At 44.2% G+C, this 17,762-nt stretch overlaps 1 protein-coding gene across 47 annotated transcripts in view; it reads right to left on the bottom strand.

The window, feature by feature from the left end:
* Positions 1 to 17,762, bottom strand: part of PPFIBP1 (PPFIA binding protein 1) — a 125,971-nt gene that overhangs the window by 74,687 nt on the left and 33,522 nt on the right. For 40 of the 47 annotated variants that reach the window (XM_068950180.1, XM_068950246.1, XM_068950217.1 and 37 more), the window contains one exon: positions 14,402 to 14,476. The exons of the other annotated variants lie outside the window; for them this stretch is intronic. The gene's annotated coding sequence lies outside the window, so the exon portion shown is untranslated. The remainder of the gene's footprint in view (positions 1 to 14,401; positions 14,477 to 17,762) is intronic. 47 annotated transcript variants of the gene reach the window in all.

The following is a 17,762-nucleotide window of genomic DNA, read 5'->3' as shown; positions in this document are numbered from 1 at the left end:
TCCTTCTCTGCAAAGCTACTCTTCAGCTGTTCAGCCCCCAGCCTGTACTGGTGCATGGGGTTACTCCTCCCCAGGTGCAGAACTCTTCACTTGCCTTTGTTGAGCTTCATGAGGTTCCTCTCTGCCCATTTCTCCAGCCTGTCCAGGTCCCTCTGAATGGCAGGACAACACTGGTGTATCAGCCACTTCTAGTTTTGTATTGTCTGCAAACTTGCTGAGGGTGCACTCAGTCCCATCATGCGGGTCATTGTTAAACATCTTCATTGGTATTGGACCCTGTACCAGTCCCTGGGGAACACCACTAGCAACTGGTCTCCAGCTGGACTTCATGTTGCCGATCATAACCCTCTGAGCCTGGCAGCTCAGCCAGTTTTCAGTCCACCTCACTGACCATTTATCTAGCCCATATTTCCTCAGATTGTCTATGAGGTTGTTGTGGGAGACAGCGTCAAAAGCCTTAAGAAAGTCAAGGTAGACAATATCCACTGTCCTCCCCTCATCCATCAAGTCAGTCACCTCATCATAGAAGGCTATAAGGTTGATTAAGCATGATTGCCTCTTCATAAATCCATGCTGACTACTCCCAATCATCTTATCCTTCATGTATCTGGAAACGATATCCAGGATCAGTTGCTGCATCACTTTCCTGGGGATCAAGGTGAGGCTGACTGGCCTGTAGTTCTTTGGGTCTTCTTTCCTGCCCTTCTTAAAGGCAGGAGTGACATTTGCTCTCTTCCATTCCTCAGAAACCTCTCCCGATCACCATGACCTTTCCAAGATAATCAACAGTGGCTTCCCAATGAGATCAGCCAGGTCTCTTTGCACTTGCAGGCGCACCCCCTCAGGGCCCAAGGACTTGTATATTCAATCTGATCCGAAAAAGTGCAAGATTGCTTGTAACAAATAGCTGGCTTGTTCATAACTAGGAGCAGCAGCAGTGCCTTCTCTTCTCCTACCTGAGGACACAGCAACCTTTCCTGTCCAGGCAACTTGGGAGGAAACACTTAACATTGACGTTACAGTGAGTGGCCAGAGACAGGACCTGTACTCAGAGCGCAGGACTCCAGCACCACAGGTCCTGCCCTGGGAGCCTGCAAAGGGGAAAGGAGAGGAGAACAACAGATCCTGGAATAGAAGACTTCAGGTCTGTAACCAATACTGAGAGACCGTGGCCAGACACCTGTGATATTCCTTCTAGCTACAGGAAAAAATTTCACACAGTTACAAGCAAGTTGCCATGCCACAGATACTCCTCGGGCTATATTCAGTGTTTCTGGGAGCATGCTGGAAGCTGCTCAGGGCCAAGACTGTCTGCTCTGTACACACACGAAACCTAGCACAATGGGACCCTGGCCCAAAACCAAGTTTCCTGATAATACAGTAGTAGCAGACTAAGGCAGGAAACTTCCAGCTTAGGTGAGAATAGTAATTTTGAACATTTACGCAGCAGTCCGCCAACACAAAGACAGGTCTACACTGTGACAAGTAAAATATTTTCCCAACTCTCACTGGCCAATTCAGGAGAGAGAACCTGACCGAAGTCAGGCATAAAGATGAAGTAAACTGGGTATTAAATCAAAAGAAACAGCTTAACTCAACCACAGTTGCCCCAAAGGGCTTAAATTAAAAGTTGCTTACCTGAGACTCCTGTTACCTTGTCTTCACTGCTATTTTAATGGGTTAGACTACTCGAGTAAAGCACACGTTCTTCTACCTGTGTAAATGCATCCCCAAAGTTTTTTTTTGTTGTTTTTTTGTTGTTTTTTTTTTAATGAGGGAACTGGCCCACGGAAGGGAACTTTTTGCAAATAGGGAGACAGTTGGTGCTTCGTAGTACCATGAAATAGCATCTGCGAATTTCGAGCACAGCTCTACACTGAACTGCTGCTTGAAATATTTGAGATTTGTGGGGGGTGCATGTGCGTGCATGTACACGTGTGCCAGTAAAGATCACTGTTACTAAGGCCATACTTAGCATGGATGGATATTCAGCTTGTGCCTAGCAACCGTTATCTGGTAAATAATCAATGCTGTACCTCTCTGCACATCTCAAGGAAATTCATCCTCACATCTTTTAGAACTGAGGACAGTGCTGGGAAAAAGAATGTCAGGTGCCATTTCACACCAACACCAGAAACTAATACAATGTTTTTCTGAAGCATGAAAATATCAATTAAAAATAAAAATAGAGAAACACACCCAGCAAACATACATACTGAAATATACATGCATGAATATACAATATATGTTGTCTCTGCACAACAGCCTGTACCTTGGAGGTTTCTCATCCAAGGACCGTGACCCAGCTTGATGCTACTTTGCTTGCAAGATCCAACAGGATCCCAGAAAGCTGATGTGGCTGCAGGCCAGCGACCATGTATTGTGCAGAGCTCTAAAGAGCCATAAGCAAATGCCTAATGGCAGTAACATGACTATACACGTTTCTCCTCCTATGGTAATGCAAGCAAGGCTCCAAACTTGTTCTAGATAATAAAAGGAGATAATAAGTCAGCCATATCTCAGTACTCCATGGTGTAGAACATTGCATTCACTACAGCTGTCATAATATATTGTAAGTTACATACAATGTGTACTTTTAATAATGCAAACTTCAGAACTGTCTACTTATTTTGTGGTAGCAGAAATTAACAGATGTTGACAACTAATCAGATACCAAGAACATTAAAAGAGACACCCGACTCCATTACTACTGCTTGTTGCATACATATATAGTTTCTTGCCATCATAACCATCCACACTAATGGTTTCTTCTGATGTAGCAGTGATGGTGGGCTTCTCTTTCCCACTCTCCCAACACGCAGCCAGCAAAAAGTTCAGCAGTGCAAATCTACTCCAAACAGTGATGGCCCTCCTTTTATTAAGGGGGGAAAATTACTGTCTGACAACACCCTCCTGAACACGGAGCCATAACCTTAATGCTGGACCGGGGCACCAAGGAACATCTTGGCATCAGACTTATCCTCCAGATGAGGACTGAACACTTGTGGGGACAGAACACCTGATACCATATTCATGCTGGTCTGTACCCAAGCACATCAGTTGTTCTACTTCTATGCCCAGGGCACTGCAGCACAGGTTGGAGCCCAGCAGTGCTCTTGCAAACAGGAGGAGAACTGCATACAGGATCCCTAAATGAAGACCCCTTTCTTTGTGCAACGTGCATCAGATAGACAAGACAGGCTGTACTGGCAGGAGATACAAACCATGCAAGTGTGGGCATGGCTAGCCACTCTAGATAATCACAGGATGCAAAGGTATTATTTGCTTTGAGTTGCCCAAATCCGCCAGCAAAGCAACAAACAGTAGCAAACTGTGGTACTAAGGATCAGAAGCAGAGAGAGGATAACAAAAGCAGCAATAATGGAAATCTGTGCCAAGTCCTTTGACAGAAAGGCACCTAAGCCACAAAGAGGCTCCTGAGACCATTTAGAAGTTGGCGATCCCACATAGCCTTTGCTAAGTTGCTAGATTATTTTGGGGCTGAAATGCTGATAGCTGACAAGGCTCCCCAGAGAGCAGCATCTCCTATTTGGGAGATTTTCATCCAGTGCTGCGAGCTGGGAGAAGACAGAAGGGCCCCAGAGCGGCCCTGAGTTCTCTCTGGTTTTTCCAGCAGTGCCGTGGCAGCTGATAGGATGCACAATCCTTTTTTCTGCTCTCACATCAACAGAAAATGGTTGTTTGGTGCACAGAGTGGTGGCCGTGGCAGAAGCATCATGGCTGCTTTACCACTGCCATCATCTGGTGGACCTCAGGAAGCACCACACCAAGGGCAAATCAAGGCCTGACCGCTCAGCGGCAAGCGAAGCGGGCAAACCAGCCAAAACACCCCTGGCACTGAGCCTTCTCAGCACAGTCAGGAGTGCTCACCCAACCCCAGAACAGCATTCAACTTTCAAAATATTATGAATAGCTCCTTATCAGCAGAGTGGCTTTACACCAGCTCAGCATTCCACAGCATTTCTAATCCAGCTGTCTTAAATTGGATTGACTGCCTGACAGAACCACAGCCTCAACTAGAGGCGATCTCTCTGTTGGCACACAGTGTTTTCAGTGAAACCCACCCAGACTGAGATCAGCGACTTGACAATAAGCATGCACCTAATCCTACTGAAGTCAATGGTATTTGTTACATGCTTAATGTTAGGTGCCTGTTTGACTGAAGGACCAAAGCAGGACCCCAAAATCCAGATCTTCCCAGCTTTGCACAATCTCGTGGGAGCTTTCAGTAGCATCACTATTCCCTGCTAAGGACCATAGTAAAATACTTGCTTTTCTCAGCTGAACTTTAGTGTTTTAGGTACCATATAAGCCCTCTGCCATGAACTGAACACGAGCAAGTCCCCATAAGCATACTGATAGTTACGGCTAAAAACCTTCCTTTCTATTCCACTCAGAAGCATTACCAGAGCACAGCTAAGGGGGTGTATGGGTTCAGACTCAAGGGAAGTGCTGCAGTTGCAAAACTCAACAACGACACATTGCGTTTCAATACCGATCCTGCTGCAGAGTGCTCTGGTTCAGTGTGACGCCATGGCTGCATACAAAAGCAGCTGGGCTTGGTTGGTTGGTTTTGTTACCTTTCAACTAAAAAGTTCTGCTGCCCCTACTTTATCGCAATGGCTTGGGTACCTCCTCCAGTTGGTAGGACTGTTGATTCACTTAAAGTGAGAAAGGTGTTTCAGACATCCAAGCTCTTGGATGATGTCCATCTGTCACAGCTCCCAAACGGCAGCTCACTGTAGGTCTCTCAGGAACAACTTCATCTCCCTCAAACCAGTGATTTTTTCTCCAGGGATAAGCCTCAATTCCTACCGCTTTATATTCCTCAAATCATTGTGCACTGATCCACTGGGCCGGGGGTGGGGGGGAACACGTTTCCCAACCCTCCCCCTCTTTACACACCTTAGTACAGGTTAACCCATAGATAAGACAGAGGAGAATCAGGCCTTCAGAAGACAACAAAAAGGAAAGGAAATATGGCGATTGCTGTGCTATTCTCATGAAACAGACTGAACTCTTTGGCCTTATCATTACATTAAACACTAAATGAGTCAATAGCATTTGATTTCCTCTCATGAGGCAGGGCTATTTTGCTTTCCTATTTTCTTACAGTAACTCAGATTTGTCTGTGTCCTATTTTTGGTATCTTAATTAGGAGTATTGCTTTAAGAATATTGCTCATAACCAGATTATATGGCATTTATTCTGAAGAGTAAGACATACCGATACAGCCAAAAATTCAATATAAACACCCTGTGGATGTAAGCCTTGACATTTATATACTGGATTAGAAAGTACTAAGAAGAATTTCTGATATAGGGCACACGATCCTCCCTTCAGTTCAAAGGCAATTATTTCAATATCAGTGTGACGTGTTCTTGAAAATGCTTGCAGATGGGCAGCTTTATTCAAAAAGCTTCCAAGTCTTGAAAGAGCAATTTCAGGTGAATCTTCAGTTTTGAGATAGCAGAGGATCTGGGAGTTTCTCTGTATCAAATCAGCACACGTGTACGGACTTACTAGGAGGTAAGTAGGCTTGAGACAAATGTCAATTTTATGCAACATGCATCTAAAGCCTCCCTTCAAAAAAATGGGAAAAATCACCACAGAGTTCCTGCTTAGGCCAATCTTTATTTTTAACCAGCATGATTTATGTTGCCACTGCTGCCAATGTCAGTAATGAGTTACACAGTCAGAGGAACACTACTCCTTAGCAAGTTCCTGTTCTGAACTGCAAATCCTCTTCCAACAGATTGCTGGAGTGGTCTTGCTGTTTAAAGCAGTTGTCGTCTTTCACCCCTTTTCACTTACACCTTGCATGTTCCAGCTATCTAAACCTGGAAGCTACTACCTTGTTGAATTCAAAGGGATGGCTTATAGTTCTAATAAAAAAAAACTGAAAACAATCAGGCTCCCTAGATATCCCTTGTCAGACCTGGTCAGCGTAAACTCAGCCTTTCAACAACAGCAGAAAGGGAGAACCAGCGAGTTTATTGTAAGGAGAGCTTAGAAGATGACAACAGCTGCTTTTACCATCAAGATCTTTAAAAGTTCAAAGTGCTGTCAAAAAGGCCCTGGGATGTCCCAGACAAAAAAGTCTCCAAGCCCACTCTTAGGCAACAGCAGCCTGCACGGCTGGGCCCGTGCCTCCCACCTGGGGAGGCACCAACCACTCCTATGGGAAGGGGAGCGCGTACTGGGAGCCTGCGCACCCCAGTGACGCAACGTGCCTCCCTCCAACGGCAGCTGATGTGATTTCTCATAAACGTCAATTCTTACTGCTGAATTTTGCAATCAAAGATCACATCTGTCACAGCAATTGTAGCCGTTTCCCAAACCTACCCTGAATCCTGCAGTTATGTTACGTTAGACAGCCTTTTCCAAGCAACACTGTAAAAAAGACGGTAACAAGAAGCAAAGCTATATTATAAGGCTTGCACATGAGGGTGTGGAGATACAGGCTGTTATACAAGCAGATTGAACAAGGAAGTGGCAAATTTAAGCTCTTCAAAGTTTAGAAATACTCCAAGTTCTCTTGTATTATTTTAGAATAGAATTTCTTAAGTTATGCAAATAAAACTGGGCAAAGGGCAATAATTCATATGGAGCTGTTCTGGCTCAAGTACCCACCCCCAGTACCTACCTACTTCCTATTTCCCTCAGGCCTTGTTTATCTCCTTCCTCCGTCAAGCAGCTTTCTGGCTGTTTTCTCCCACTTCTTCTTTCCTTCTGTTCAAACTGATGTCTCTTCTCCCACCCCCCTTTTCCCTCTCCTGTTTCTACTCCCTTGAGTGTCTGTGTTATTTCTGATCTGTGATCAGCCTGGGATAGCTGACAGCTTCTTCCTTCTCTTTGCTACTTGGGAACAGCTTGGAGGAAGCATGAAGAGTTCCTGCCCTCAATTCTCACGCCTGGCAAAACTGCAGTCAGAAACAGAAGACGGCACAAAAAGTCCTGTTCAGCCCTGTACCTTCTGCAACAGGGGCTGCCTGTTTGGTCTTGGAGCGATGGGACACCCAGGAGCTGATGCCATGCAGGACCATGCTCATGGGTGCAACACAGTCCCAGAAAACAAACTCTCAAGGCTCTACCTAATAACAGAAGGAAATGCAGTTCTCAAAGTTGAGCAGTTATCCAAGTTTTGGTGAATCTGTCTCTAGGGGAAAAGGAGAAGGAAGAAGTATCTGGGTAGCGAGGTAGCTCCCTCTTTTAATGTCAAAAGCCTAATTAACCCACAGAGATACTAGTGCATCCAAAAAAATTTCTTCTGTGTATATATCAGCATGATCCAAACAACTTGCCCTAAACACATTCCTGTAAGCATCTACCATCTTTGGCTGCAATACCTCAAAAAAAAAAAATCCCAAGACAAAGAAATCCAGCCTAAGGCAAACATACGAATCACCACACACACTGGGCTGCTGAAGTTTGCTTTAAGCAACAGAAATCAAAGTCTAGTGAGAGTCTGCAAAGTTCAGATTCCAACCCAACTCTGGGGACTCTCCAAGCACAGTGAGGGAAAACCACTCAGACTGCAGATAAAAGACATATTCAGTTCCAAGAAGAAAAAGAAAAAAACCACACTTGACAAGTAATCAGCAATTCAGGTATCATGACAACCACCAGATGAAAAGGCAAGCCTTTGAACATGCCATAGCATTGGAGAGCTGAACAGGACAGCTCCATTCAGCACTGGAAGGGAAGAAGGTAGGGCATACCAAAGAGGTATACCTACAGAAGGCTAAGGGCTAGATCCAGAGCTGTGATATGCCTATGTGACTAGTCAAGAACGTCTTTAGGAGAGATGCTGCAAGCACGCTTTATCACATACATGATTTTAGAAGCCTGAAACGTGGTGAAAAGAAATTCAAGTAGCTCTCCCTGCAAAGGAGAAGAAAAAAATAAATACTGGGAATTGCTATTATACCAGTGCTGCTGTCCGTCATTGAGGCTCTGATCTAAGGTATCAGGCTAAGGCTCACTGATGAGAAACAGAAAACTGAATATACTGTTAGAGTTAAGTCTTGAGCCCCAAAAAGGCTGGGCAAAATTTTGCATCCCCAGACAGGGTGTGTGGTTGAAGACAGCTGCCTTCTCCGCTACCTTCATTACCAGGGCATGCCTGGATAAAGTTGTTCTTGCAAGTCATGTAGGACTCCGGTTAGAAAGAGCTTATTGGCATCTGGAGCTGGACAGAAGGCAGACCGGGAACTTCTGCAAATTTGTGGAGAAGCAGCCAAGGAATTTTCAAAAGAAAGATAAAGAGATTCTTCCTGTAATTTCCACTCCTCTGCACCAAGCCACTTTTTGCAGGGCAGATTAGATATCCTCCCCAAGAGGACTAAACTGTTCTAGTGTAGCCCAGTTCTCCAAAACACAGCAAACTTTGTAAAAAGCCAAAATTCCCGAAGAAAGAAGACGTTTCAACTACATTCAAATCAATAGTCAGCAATATTGTTATCATGATTTGCACATCTGCTCTGTAACAGAGTTCATAATTCCACAAGGGACTACTGAACTGCAGTCACCTTTACTATGAGGGCACGCAACACATTCTGGGGGCCCATCAATTAATTAAGCAGCAGTAAGTCCACAGCATGCCCTATAGCCTAGTGCAGTTGTATACAATTATTCCTGCAAGTGAAGTTATCTCAGATAGCACTGAGAGGAAAAAAACCCACACACTGTAGAGTGCAGTGGGTGAAACAAGGAGAATTATTCTCTAAACATGCCACGTGTTAACACAGTGCCCATTTAGCATGCCTAACTTTTCCCATTTCAGTCTCAGCTGGAACACAAGATGAAAAAATATTTCCAAACACAACAGAAAAGGTTTCCACTGCTGCTGGTCAAAGAGGGAATTAGGAGGGAAGAACAGACCAAGTCACCAGCCAGCAATGAATGAGCCCTCCCCTCCTCAGTCACCCTAGTAATTCATATGCTGCTTTAGTTTTATAAGCTCCAGACAATTCCTCGTACACCTTCTCCAACCATACACTGAGATGCAATAGCCACGTCAGTACGTTAGACTACATATATATATATATATAGTCTATACACACACACACACATATAGTCTATATATTTTTTATATATAGTCTCTCTCTCATATATATATATATACACACACACACACACATATATATATAGAAAAAGCAAGCACATGCAGTCAGGGAGGTGCCAGGACACTGCTCCACCACCTGGCCAGGTCTCCCTCCCTGGAAGTGCCAGCCCTCACCCGGAGGCTCTCACTGTACACCCAGATTCCTGAGATCACATCAAAACAAGAAGGCCCTGCTGTAAACAGATAGGGCTGCAGGATGGGTGAGCCGAGCCACAGCTCCTTGGGCTGCAGAACCATCCTTGCCTAACTTACAGCAACAATAGTAAAAAAGTAACAAGGTTGGGCAAGATCATTACAGATAAACATCTTTCCTCAACATCTCTCTTTCCTTTTGTTGCTGATGAGAATCAAACTTTCTTTTTGTTTTTTTTTTTCTTCCCCTCTCCTTAGTTTAAACAAGAAAGAGGTGTGGTGCTGTGCTAGTACAAGGCAGCGAAGCCGGGATTTCCAGTTCTGATTTTGTTTCTCAAGTGGCCTAAGGTCACTTGACTTCTCTTGCTCATTTTCTCCATCTGTAAAATGGGGGAAATAACTAGAAACTACTTACCCACTGCTAAAGAAATTACTTAATTCATAGATGTACGGCTCTTTGAAGATACAAACAAAGTGCCAGCTATTATTACTAGATGATGATATGATATATTTTTCCCCCAAGCTTCTTAAGGGAAGAAAAAAAGCATGTAATCAGACAACCATATTTCTAATGAGATGCAATATTCAGGAAAGTAGGACATTTTAAAAACAGATTGGACAATCTTTTTCCAGCACAGAAAGATTATTCCCAATACATAAACCTCACAGGATTATAGATTCATGAAAAGAAAAATACCATTTGACTAGGTTTCTGCTGACAAAATAAGCTTGTCTAAATAAACAGGGAAAATATATACCCCCAGTCTTTAAGAAAGCAAAAAGAATTTCTCAAAGAAGCAAGGGCAAAAATAAAATTAGATTTGAAAGCTTTGTGGAGATGAATTTATATTCTCTGAATATGAAGCAACTGCCAGGACTGGAAAAGTCAATTAAATAAAAAAGACCAGATAAGGTGGAGGGGAGGGAATGCACTGTGCAAGAGAGGTCATATGCTAGATATATAGGGCAGTACACTAAACATTTATGGATAAATACAATTCCCTTTCTTTCCTTAGCCATAGATACATTAGAGAGCCACCATCAGTATTCTGCATGAACAAGCTGTTAAGTTACATTAACGTTACCCAAACTACATCGCTAAGCGTCTGAGCCAAAGTAGAAAAAACATACTGTTCTCTGCAAGCAGCAATATTCCCTCCTCAAAAGGGAGGAGGAAAAACATAAATAAATAAAATCCGAAAACTTAAATATCCTGCCTCCTTCCCCACCACCACAGACACCACTTGCCAGTTGTGTTGCGCTCCTTCCTCTTCCCTGCAAGACTGTGGTTACGTTCATTCCCAACTTGAAACCAATAGACCTGTGGTCTTACCCCTTGCTGAACCTAGCAGTGAGCCAAGTCAAAACTGACCTTCTCTGACCAGTCCGATCTCCCCTCACCTGCAGGGCAAGGGAGCCTCGGCACCACGGGTGCTCCCCAGGAGCATGGCCTTCACTGCAGGTGGTCCTTCCTCCACCAGGGACTCTGCTCCAGCCACGGGACCAGACCCTACGGGAGCAGGGAGCGAGGGGAAGAGACCACCCTGCCTCCCTCCTCCCCAACACTGGTCCAAAAGGCAGAACAGGATTTCCACGTTCAACAGCTTAATGCCATTGCAATCGCTAGTGAAAATGAAGCTCCCATATCAGGGGTTTGGACGCACTGCAGGCCTAGGGATGTGCGTGCATGCTACAAACATGCTATTTTTCTTTTAATATCACATCCAATCAGACAACATATCTGCAGTACAGGATTTTGAATGCTGGAATACAATATTCATATTTTAACAGTTCACAGAATTACTATTTTGAGCATATCTGACTTTAGCACAACTATTAAAAGCCCAAGAAAAGCTCAGTCTGGCTGGACCCTGGCAGACAAGTGTGAATAAATGCAATTACGAGAAGTATGCACAAGTGGCCTTGTATTTCTTTTCCTCCCATATTAAATGCAACACTATGAAAAAAAGACTAATTTTTGCCTTTTGCATATGGGTAACATAATAGTGCGGACTAAACACGGGGTGTTTTGCTAATGCATGTGCATGCTCTGTCTCCGTTTCAGGCATGAAGACAATCTGCTGAGTGCAGTGTTAAACTCAGAACAGTCCCAAGAACTGTCAGAGCAAGGAGAAAAGGTACTTAAGTAGCTGGAATTTGTGCTCAGTACAGCACTTCTATCTGCTATGGCTTATTTTAGAAGTGTTATTTAGCTTTTCCAGATTATTCATACGCACTTCCTTAACGTGGGCCACAATGCGGACTGCCAGCATTGTGTTTAACAAGATGCTTGCTAGGGAACAGGATGGAAATCCATGGTTTTAAGCTTAGACAGAGGCAACAGGCAGCAACACTGAAACTTCAGTCAAGACGCATCTGCATGTTTTATGTGGCGAGAACAGAGCATACATATCACAGCTGAACTTGGGGCAATACAGTAAGAAATTCCACTTTCTATCTTGTTGGGGAAAGTAGATAGTAGCTGGCAATGTAGTCCGCTGCTTCTGTCAACACTGAGTCAGAAACAGAGATTTCCTGCCATCTTGTCGGAAGAGGCTTTTATTTTTTTATTTAATGGGGAAAGCAAGTAGCAGCAGGAGAAATCAGTTCCAGCTTTCTGGACAGACTGCTGAGAGAAACAGATCTAACTAAAACAGAATGCCTCCCAACACCAGAAGTACTCTGGTATTCGAGCTACAGGCATGGAGAGAGCAGGACTGAGCACCAGCTATTACCGTCTGGGCTAGACACAGACGCACAACCCTCCCCAGAAGGGGCAGCACAAGTAACACGGGAAATAAAACAGATTTAGGCCCCTGTAATTCTGCTACCTGAGGGGAAGAAAAGGAGGTGGGGGGAGAGCACTGCAGCTGGAAACTGAGGATGCAGAGACTTCCAGCGAAGGTGAGACACGTGCATGGTGATGCCTGCAGACTGAAAATCTCCCAATACTTATCCAGCAGAAAGCGGCTGCCAGCCAACATCGGACTTCTAGCCATGTTTTTACAGCCCTGACCCATCCAAACGCAGCAGGAGGGCCGGGCCAGCTGCAGTATAATCCCACCAATGCTGATAAGCAGCAGTAAAACTGAAGAAACATGACCAGGATGGGAGACAATAGGTGATAAGCACTCCTGGAGCCAGCTGGCCTCTGATTAAACACCCAGGGAATAAAAGCTGTTAGCACTGGAGTTTAGGGTTCCTGACAAATGGAGAGCAACACCCACATCCTGCATGAGACCCAGGGCAGCCTGCAAATCCCAGAGAGAGCCAACACACGGTGATTTAGCACAGGAAGGGTCAAGATCCAAGAACAGGCACTTCAAAGGTTGCGGGGAGCAGGGGAGAAGGTGGGGAAAGGAGGGAAATAACATTTCAAATGAGAAAGCAGCCCTCATGCCCTGCACTCCTACAGTGCAGCCAGGGATGCAGTACAGTACAGAAGAGCAGCAATGACCAAAGCCAGAAAAGCCCAGAGCCCCTGGAAGAAAGACTCAGGTGAAAAAAGGAGGAGATGCTTGCTGCACTCTCCAAGGCAGAACGACTCTCCTAGCAAACTTTCAGGCACAAGGCAAGCATGCCCTTGGATCACAGGCTGTTAAAACGTTATGAGGAGCAGCGGCCACCACTGCTGGTTTCAGCTGGCTCCAAGGATGGTTAAGAGCAGATCAGGGCAGGCAGACAGCCAGCTAGCTATACACGGCGCGCAGGTGAGCAGGGACAGGATCCAGCCCATTGGCCGCACAGAGCAACGACACAAAGGCAGCAAGTCCCAGCTGAGCGGGGAGAGAGCCTTACAAAGAAGCCGTTCTAGCACCAAGATAGCTGTCAAGAGAAAGCCCAATACAATACGGGACAGAAGGTGGCAGAAGCCATAGGAAGACTTTTAGGGGCCCAGGGCAGGCTGAGGACCAGACGAACAAAGAAACGACCAGACCTATTACTTAGCCTTATGTAGAAGCGTCACAAGAAACAAAGTATGCTTACTTCTCTGGTTGGATAACACACATCTCGGAAAGAAAAACAAGCACACAAGCATACACTCTTTATCTGGTGATAAGGCAAGGAAGAGAGGTTCAGAGACGAGGGTATCTGAAGGGCTGTGAGCTAATGGTGAACGTTACAGCATAATAATAGATGTTGGTCTTGGAAAACATTTGTACAAAATATGAAACAAAGCAAAAGCCTGAGTTAAAAGGGGAGACCTAGCAACCAGCCAGGAAGTCAGCTGTGTTGTCACAGGGGTGAAAATACCAAGGAAGCTCCAGGCACATTCCAGTTGCGGGGCACATGGCTGAAACGCAAACACAGCAACTAGCTCCCTAAATAAAGGGCCAGCTGGAATTTAGGAACCTCAAGCCTTTCGCATGATAGATTATACTGTAACATACAAAACAAAACAGGCAAGGGATAACCATTCCCAAAACAAAACTGCTAGCTCTGACACGCACTAGGCTACTTGGATCACATCAGTCTAGACCAAACACAAAATGCTACACCTTGAAGTCACCTGAATGGGCCATTTCCAAGGGCTAACACAACAAATAGTCTATTTTGTCAAATGTTCTTCCACATAAACTTGCCACAGTAATTCCAAAGTTCTGGGCAGTTTCTCTGCATATTGCTATTGAACCGATGAGTCCAATTTACTGCACATGCACAGTGCAGCTGCATCATGCAGGCACAGTAATTCCCATGGGCTTCGTACTGAAGCATTTGCACTGGTGGTTGTACCCATGCCATGCAACAGAACTGTTGCAGTGGTTAATTCAGCTTATTTCTTGAATAACCAAAATATCTGCTACTGTGCCACAGTCCATATGTTAAGTTCAAAGCAACTGGCTTTAAAACGTGGAAAGCTTTTCTGAATCTAAATAGTGTTTTGACCTGCATAAGCAATGGCTGTTGTTTAAAAGATACCAAACAAATGGATATTTATGCAAACAAAAGCAGTATGATACTCATCTACAAATCCTGCTGGAAGTTGTAAGCAGCCTAATTCTGACAAATCTGGAAATAAAAGCCTAAAGGAGCTGTTGTGTAAAGTATCAAGCAGAAAGAGAACAGGTACATAGATATTAGAGACATCAACGGTGAGGAACAATTCAGTGGATTACTCACCCGGGGAGCAGACTTAATGCTGATCTCTACTGTCACTCTTGAGCCAGTACCACTAATCCACATAAACTACTGACACTAGAAAGGGAGAAAGAGAAATAATTTAATGAATCACCACAAAGTTAGAGGTGACTTAACAGTGAGATCTTATAAAAGTTGATTATAAAGTGACACGGGATAAGGAAGCACAATGCATGATGTACATAGCAGCATTAATAAAAAAAATCCAGTGCGAAGAGATTAAAGGATGAGAACAATGTACAAATGGGAAATGAGTTTGGTTATTCCTAATAATTCTCAGTAACATTAGCTCTCAGTATTTCTATATTACATGTTTGGTCTGTGCTTGCCGTCCACCCTCCCAAGTGAGCAGGAATAAATAAAAAACATGAATTCCATACCTAAGCAATTACACGAGCTCCCACTAAAAGAGACATAAGAATCAGTAATTTAAATACAAGTTCTCAGTGAAATATGGCTGCTAGGATTGAAACAATTTGGAACACTGCTGAAAAGCCACTGTATTAAGCTATTCTTCTAGTCATGACTCCAGTGTACCCACACCTAAGATACTGTGCTGGGATACTGAGATACTGCTCTTGGATCAAAAATGATGCCATCAGCAAGAAGGAATATTGCCAAATTGACAGAAGTTCAGGACAAGCAAGTAACATGATCAGAATGCAAAGAATCAACTTAAAAAAAATTAAGGACCCACACAAACTAACTAGTTGTCGACTTGGGGCAAAAAAGACAAACTGCAAATATTCAGCAGGTAGAAACACAGCGAAAGCAGAGGGAATTCAACTCACATAAGCGTACTGAGGAGACAGGTCCAAAAAAGATGCAATTTCAAGCCTGGATACTAATGCAGTATACTAAAGTCTCAAGGGACACAAATGATTCGGTGATCATTGCTTCTCAGAACAGTTTTTTAAATTAGATTGGACAAAAATACCAGCAAAAAAACCCAACCCCACACAGAGCACAAAGGACAGGGGCATACGAGTCTGTACAAGCAGACTCCTTCACAAGACTGGGGCTTCAGGCTATTGCAACAGAATAATTACGCACTGAACCCAGCGCAAGACAGGAAAAAACCATCTGTCAGATGGAAAAGAGGCAAAATCTCGTAGGCGAGGGGAAAAAAAGCAAAACAAAACAAAACAAAGTATTTGAGGTTTCTATAAAGGACACTGCAGAATGTCATGTACAGAACTAGGGGGAAAAAATGTTACTTAGCAGTGTTATTTTAAGAGTGCTTAAAATACTACCAAGGGCTCAAATGGAAAACCTATAATTAGACGGAGTTTCTCCTCTTCGTCCCAAACGCTAAACTCCAGCTGAGGCACGCGAGGCTCACAAATTGGGCAGATCTTTGGGATTCCCGCTGCCTGGGCTGGGCTGGGATTCCCACTGGCACCTGCAGGCAGCAGTCGTCAGGCAGAGGGGATGGAGACGTGAAGCGCAGCACCCAACCGCGGTATTTCGCTGCTGCACCCCACTGAGCGGGGCTGGCCAGATGGCCAGCTGCCCCCTGGCACAGCTGATCTGCTGCTCTCAACCCCAGCTTCAGAGGCAGCCCGGTCCCAAGTTCTTCGTCATCTTCTCCACCACAGAAAGGATCTCTAGCACAGGAAAGTCTCAGCAACTTTTCAGAAGGAAGCTCTGTCCCAGTTCTGCCCAGTCCATCTCCCTTCATTAACTCATTCTTTAAAGGAGGTAAAGTTAAACTCCCTGTGAGTTCAGGACTTGGATTAATTTGTTCTTCCCACAGGGGAGTGTCTGCAGTATTCATTTATAGGCACCAACAGCTACTCCTGAGTTTCTTTACCATGACTGTTTTGGTAAATCAAAGATGTTCTTTGTTACTGTGGTTTGACAGAAAGTTTTAGTCATTTCCTCTTCAGCAGACTCAGAGTTACACATCCAAAGCCCACACCTCTAGCAAACAGTATGGTCACTCACTACCCAATGAAAAAGGGAAAAATTGCATGCATTTCTCAAAAGTGAACTAAGTGAACTAACTAAAAATGAACTAACTTCTTATACTACCTTGTGAGCTGTTACCAGAAGATTCAAGGAGACATTTCACACAGCTTGTTTCGAAGGCTGCTAGGGGAGTCGCCCACATAATCTTTTTCTTCCTTTCTCAAACTCGGTTTAAATTTTTACTAATGAACCTGCCTAGAAATCTCAGATTCCCTCTAATCCTACAGCTAAGGAAACCTTTCTTACACCCTTTCTACTTTTGCAAGACTGTTTTCAAAATTAAGCATCCAAATTCAACACTTTGAACGCTATTCCTATAGGGCTGGCTACGATGTTCCCCTCTGCATTTCTCCTGACTGAACAGGGCACAGACACAGCGAGCCAGGAGGTTTTACCTTCTGACTTGCATTACCGCCCCGGGAAGGCTGACAGGCTCCCAAGCGAGTCTGTAGCTCAGGGACACCGGATGAAGATGAGGACTTGTTGCACTTCTGCGAAAGAGTGGAGTTTTTCTAGTTTAGCTAGAAGGCTAAATTATCATCCAAGAACGGCAAACAAGGGAAGAGCTGCTCTTGTGTCACACGCAATGAGCATGCCATCCCTGCACGAAAGACCGATCAGAGGGCACGCAGGTGAACATCAGGGCGATAGGAGACCTCTCGCCTCAATCATAAGTGCAACGCTCCCCACACATGCTGAATTCAATGCAAGTTCAGTTTCAGTATCAGAAAACAACCTCCCAGAAAAGCCACGCTCATAACCAAATGCCAATTTTTAGGACTGATCATTTAAGAAATGCAGGACTATGCAAGACAACAAGATAAAAGTTAAACGAGTTTTTTCTTTCCTGTAGGGAATAACGCAAAATATAGTTGTGCTGGAAGAACCCTTCCAATATCCCCAGGAAGAAACAGTACTGCAAGGCAAACAAAAATACAGAGAAAACAGGAGAGAGGTGCAAGACATGACATCACCTGTCCTTTTCAGATGTAATCTCCTAACCAGGAAGAAAACACAAGTCCTAATTCTGCAGTCTCGTATGCCTTAGCTCAGCAATACTACTTTACCTCGCCAAAAGTTGTGGACAATAGTCACCCATTTCTTTTTCAAATTAAGGAAGCACAACTGCATACAATTACACGCTGTACGAATTTAAAAAGGACACAATCCCATGCCTAAAGATCTGAGAGTCACATGTTGCCTGTATTTAGGGCTGCAGCTTAACAGTAAAGCAGCAGCTCCATTTCTTTTCTTTGTACCTGCTAAAAACTTTGTTTCAGAAACATCTTTTGGAAGAAGACAAATGAAAAGTGCTGCAACCAAATAATGTGGTTTACGTCTGTTCTTTACTAGATAAAAGCAAAGATCAGCT

The sequence above is a fragment of the Struthio camelus genome, chromosome 1 (genome assembly GCF_040807025.1).
Source record: "Struthio camelus isolate bStrCam1 chromosome 1, bStrCam1.hap1, whole genome shotgun sequence".
Classification (NCBI taxonomy): Eukaryota; Metazoa; Chordata; class Aves; order Struthioniformes; family Struthionidae; genus Struthio; species Struthio camelus.
This window is presented reverse-complemented; position numbering and strand designations above follow the sequence as displayed.